Genomic DNA, 5,988 nt, shown 5'->3' with positions numbered 1-5,988 from the left:
TCAAGGAAGCCTGAAAATGGCTGGACCCAGTTGTTTTTTGGTGCTTAATTTGTATTCGTGGGGCCCTTGGTTTCATCTTCTGAACCACCAATGAGGAAAACAGAAAGGACAGAAATAAACATGGCTTGCTAGTAAAGGAATGAAAGTGATTACTAACAGAAAAAAAATTTTATTTTGTATGATACACTTACTATAATTTTTATTGAAATATCTCTGAAGTAGAGTTTAAAAGAAAGCAGGAAATGAACTGGAATCTGCACCAAAAGCTGATGGTTAAGGAAGATGTTCTGAGATCAGTAGGGGGTCTTGGCTGAACTGTACTACATGCAGAGTTAGTGTCTCAAAACCTGTGCTCTCAGTGGTTTTGAGGGGAGCTAATCAGTCAGAGTTCAATACATACTGCCAGTGATCTTCCCCCAAGCCACTCTATGACTCAGTGTCTGACTTATTTATACAAAAGTTTCCAGCAGAAGCATTCATTCATTCATTAATTCATTCATTCATTCATTCATTCATGGTTATTTAGTTGTTCTTCAATACAATAATTTTTCCTCCATTCCTTAGTCCCCCTACCCTACATATCCTCTCCTCCAGATTCTCTCCTTCCTATTCCTTGAGGAAAGATTGGGCCTCCCAAGAATATCAACTAAACAGGGTAAAACAAACTAAAATAAGACAAGGCACAAACTCTCCTATCAAGACTGGGTAAGGCAACCTAGCAGGTGGACAAGATTCCCAAGATCACACAAAATAGTCAGAGATATACCCCTCTCCCACTGTTAGTTTTTTAAAAATACTTTTTTTGTGAGTTTTATACCATGCACCTCAATCTCATTCATCTTTTCCTCTCTTGGACCTGGCCTCCACCTTTGTAACACCCCCTCCCAACAAAACAAAAACCCTCCCTGTGGAAGCTGCATCGCAGTATGTCCCACAAATGTACCATTTCGCTCTCAGTCTTTTGCTTGCAAATGATCATTGCAATGACTCTTTGGTCTGGTACTAGACCCCTGTCTTCTGCTTTTCTATCAATATTGGAACCTTACTGGGACTCTTCTCAGATATCCTGTTATTGCCCTGGGTTATGGAGATCCTACAGCTTTGCATAAGTAGGACAACCCCTTCATACACTCCAGCTGATCATCAATGAGATAGATGTTGGGTGGGCCAATCCTTGGAAGCCTTGGAAATGAGCCTGAGAGGTCAGTCCATTAGCCACCCAGCTCTCATTCCTTCAGGGTGGGCTTTCCAGCCCACCCTCCACCCCAACAAGGCTTGCTCTACGTTTCTGCTCAGGGGAGGTACAGGCCCTCTCTCCTGAATATTACAGCAGGTAAGGGAGACAGCCAGTTCCCCCAGTCTTGTGACCTGGGGGACAGCCTCTCTCCCTACTGCATGCCACCTCACAACAGACAAGAGGCAAGGCTGACTCTCTTGTGCTCATGCCCTTGGACTGGGGCATCTGCAATTCTTACAATCCAGGGCAAGTTCTACCATGCTGAGCGGCAAAGTGCAGGACCAGCTCTTCCTTTCATAAGTGTTAAGGGTCAGGGGTTGTTAAGGTCATTTCTACCTCACAATGCCTCTGCACAGCAGACAAGTTGCTGGGCCAGCACTGCCATGATCAATCCCTCATGGCACGCTGGCCCACACTCCTGACACCCAAGTGCTGCAATTGGTAAGGGGCAGTATAGGACCATGGCCTGTGAAAGGTACCCTGATTCCTGGTCAAGATAAGTAGAAGGTCCGGGGACCCTAAGGGACAGTAGGAAACTCCCTAAAGTCCTGAATGATCAGGTCCCCACAGTCCCCTGTAGAGAGGTTTAAATAAGTAGGACAATACCCCAAGTTCCTCCTCCACAGGTGAGAAGGTGACAAAGGCTCAAGAAGAACCAGTCACATAGAAGCAGGGCCATATCCTTAAATATGTAAATGAGGCATTCCTAAGCTCTCAGACCAAGCCAATAGGAAGTACTGGTCCTCTCCTGTGTACTGCCTTTGTCTAGGGACTGGGTTAACTCTTCAGTTCTCCTGTTTCCAGGACCAGCTCTCCCATGATTCTCATATGAGGGGTGGGATCAGTTCTTCACAGCCCTCAGACATCAGCCATTTCTGGGCCCCGTAGTGCCAGTCTGGTGGTCATCTTAGGCTTTCTTCAGATTCGGCTCACCTGAGTGGCCTTTGGCATGGGTTGACTGTCTTGGGACTCTTTACCGCCCTTGGCCGGTTGTCCCAGGTGGGGTTCTTCCAGTCTTTGGCTTGCTCCCCATCCTGGAAGACTTTCCAGGCCTTCCAGGCATCAGATTGGTGGTTGTCTTGGGCTAGCTTTTCTTAGGAGGGTTAGGTTACTAATCATTCAGATGTTCCCAGGTCATCTTTCTCTTCTCTGCCTCTTACTGATGCAGTGTGACACAGCTGCCATACCAGCAAGGGCTGGGGGCAGCCCACTGTTATATTTTAATAAAGAAGTCATGGTATTCATTTTCAAGTGTCCTATTACTCATTTTCATTTAACTTTATTAACCTTACATATTTAGAAAATAGTTTCCTTTCAGATCTATAGAAAGTCAGAGGATCAAAACAAATATGCTGGAGAATTGATGTCATAGAGAAATGACCGACATTTATCATGGGAAGTGGATATTACTTCCCATGATAAAAACCATTGGCCTTTGGTACATAGCAAATGGAACTTAGGGAAAATAATCTAAGAAGTTTTATAATTGGAAAATACTATAGAAAAGAGACTGTTGCAGAGACTTGAAGTAACATTTTAATATATTGATTGTTGCTACTTATTTGTCCATTTTACTGATGAGTTCTCTTTTTAGTTGCTTGCATACACTTTTTTAAACACACATTTTCAGGTAAAGGAAATGAAATGAGAAACTAGCATTTTACTACTTAAAGGTCACCCACCAGTCATTATCAGAGCTAAATAAAATAACTATAATCTGAGTCTCAATTAATTTTAAGCTACTTAAGGATAAGATTAAATTGGCTGTACTTCACTTGGGCTTACCTTACATCAGGCATAAAACTAAGCTATCTGCAGTAAGTTACCAGGTAGAGATATAGCCCCAAACCTTCACACAAAACATGGCTTTCAAGTTACTGCTTGCAAAGGTGCACTTGCTCAGTGGCTGATAGAAACAGGCTGCAGTTCTCCCAAAAGCTGCATGCTGTTCTGGAAAGCCAGCTTTCTTCTTGGCAGAATGAAGTGCTTACACACAACAGCTTAAACCGGGTCTACTGAGTCTTTAGCCCTCTGTTGGTGAGAGATTCTGGAACAATCAAGTATGGCAGGACACATGGGCTACAGACTGCTGATAATATTCATGTCCGGGGATGAAAGCGTTAAGCTCCACAGAAGCAGGGCAAGTTGGAGAGACCTGGCCAGAACTGGCAAAAGACTAAACAAGTAGCCCTGAGCTAGTTGAACATCTAGGTTTGGGTTAACACAGTACAATATAAAAACTAAAAAGTCCCAAGAGCCAATTAGATAAGGTATTAGATTCTTTAGGATCTTGATTTGTTTATCAGCATACAAGTAGCTATTTTTACAATGATTTGTTTTGTGTTACATCTTTGGGGGTGATCAGAATAAGACAGAGTTGGAGAAAAAAAAAGACACTGGGAAATTAGCTAAGAGATTAGAGACCATAAATCAGAGGTTGAGGCCGAGGCCAAGAGTATGTCCTTGCCTTAAGAACCAGTGGCAGAGTCGTTGGGTAATGGCCTCTAATTTTAAGAAGATGAACAAGGCATCCAGTGCCCAGAGGAAAAATATGAGCCCTAAGCCTGAACCCACTGAAGAACAGAGACAGGAAATCCGGGAAGCCTTTGCTCTCTTTGATGCTGATGGGACTGGAACTATAGATATCAAGGAACTAAAGGTGGCCTGGGCTTTGATCCCAGAAAGAAGAAATCAAGAAAATGATAAAGGAAATTGATAAAGGATCAGGAAAAGTGAACTTCAGTGACTTTTTGATAGTTATGACTCAGAGAACGTCTGAGAAAAATACAAATGAAGAAATCCTGAATTCTTTCACACCGTTTGTTGGTGGTGCGACTGGGAAAGGATCACTCAAGAATCTTTAAGTGCTTGGCCAAAGAGATGAATGAGGAGCTGCAGGAAATAATGGATGAAGTTGACCGAGATGGAGATGGTGAGGGCAATGAGCAAGAGTTCCTGTGCATCATGATGAAGATCAGCCTCTATTAAGATCAACATTCCCTTTCCTACTGCAAGCACATGTGACTAGATTTAGTGCCTGGCATTTTGTGAAATATGGCTTTGGAGAGTCCCCATCCCCCAACCTTTTGGGTAACTTTAGCCATGACCTTGAATCTATTTTTTGACTGTTGGAGGGGTTCTTTAATATTAAGTTCTTTGTACATGTATATGTTGACTAAGTCAACAGAGAAGAACAGGAGCACACAAAGTGGGAAAGGGTCTGGGAGTGTGACTGTGGCCTTGCTCATGCATTTCCGCAGCTGAAGACATGCAGTGGCTTCTTATTTGTCCATGTACTCATGCCATAACCAGTGGTTGTTCTTACAGTGGTTTTGGTTTCCATTAGACACCACAGTGTGATTTTTTTCTTTTACAAAACCAATGAGTGCTTGCCGTGGCATTTGGATGTATGTTTTTTTTTTTTTTTTTTAACTGAAAAATTTTACGAAACAAAGACAAATGTACAAATTTTAAGCATTTTTGCATAAAAGTATTTTTAAGGTTGTAATTAAGTATTTGTAGGTACATATGCATACACATATGTATATATGTAACAATAATATAGGAAAAGAGGTTATTAATTTGAGGGGGTAGGAGAGAAACTGGAAGGGGCTGTAGGAAGGGAAGGGGGATGTGATACAGTTCTATTTTAATTAAAATATATTCTTTTTTTTCTTGAACTTCACACAGTCTGTGAGTTGTTTCTGGGGTGTTCAGAGCTTTCTGGGGTTAGTATTAGATGTATGTTAATGCATTTGTTTTGTCTTTAGAAAATAAAACCTTTCTTATTTAAAAAACCCAGAGGTTGAAATAATCTTTGAACCAAAATTGGAAACTTTCAAAGGAGTCCAATCTGGAGCTTACAATAATATCAAAAAACAATGTAGATCCAGATAGGAAGGTTCCACAGGGTCTTGAGAAATTAGGAGGTCAACCAATAGAGATGCAATTGATTGAATTAAGGATCCAGATTCTGTTTATTGATGCTAACTTAAAGTAAAGACTAACAGTTGACTGTGTGTTTCATTTAACAAAGTTTGGCGGATTGAAATAAGGACATGTGTTGATACATCATTTGGGGTTTCTGTAGATTTCTGCCTTGAGTTGTGAGGTGGGATCAAACATTTATTAGACATGATGGCTGTTCTGAAAATGTCTTTACAGATCAAAACTGATAATGTTCAGGCATACATGTCTATTAAAATACAAAAATTTTATAGTTTTGTGGCATGAAACCTATTCTTGTTATAGCATACAGTCCTACAGATCAAGCCATTATAAAAAAATTCTAACAGGACGTTGAAGGAAATGCTCATAAAACAAAAGGGGGATATGATATATCCCAGAGATTGTTAAAGTGTACTTTATTGACTTACACTGATACATGGTACCTGAGCTCAGGTAACCAGCCACATGCCAAAATATAGATTAAAATAAATGGGTATCTTTAGTTATGATCTACTCAGTGGAGAGCCTAGCTATATGGCCAATGTACTTCTAAATATAATTTGAGTCTGAGATTTATTTCTGGGAGCATGAGGCTGGGAGGCAGAAGCAGGTCTTAACTTCAATAGTGAAGATGGACAATGAGTTCTTTGCAAATAAGTTGATCTTTATCAATGCTGACCATACACTGTCACTATGAAGATTCACAGGATGCATAAAGTGACCTGATTCAGAAAGTGCTCTGATCTACTCAAAGGCATTGTAGGCAGTGGGTAGTTGTTACTACTGACATAGAAACAGTCCAC

The 5,988-nt window shown here is 41.0% G+C and overlaps 1 pseudogene across 1 annotated transcript; it reads left to right on the top strand.

Moving 5' to 3' along the window:
• The first annotated feature begins 3,734 nt into the window (after window positions 1-3,734).
• On the top strand, window positions 3,735-4,225 carry LOC308429089 (centrin-2-like; annotated as a pseudogene). Its single transcript has one exon. The product of its transcript is annotated as a centrin-2-like (transcript).
• Window positions 4,226-5,988: the final 1,763 nt, after the last annotated feature.

The sequence above is a fragment of the Micromys minutus genome, assembly GCF_963924665.1.
Source record: "Micromys minutus genome assembly, chromosome: 13".
In the NCBI taxonomy this organism is placed as follows: Eukaryota; Metazoa; Chordata; class Mammalia; order Rodentia; family Muridae; genus Micromys; species Micromys minutus.
Note: the sequence above shows the minus strand (reverse complement) of the source record. Positions and strands in the feature narration are given on the sequence as shown.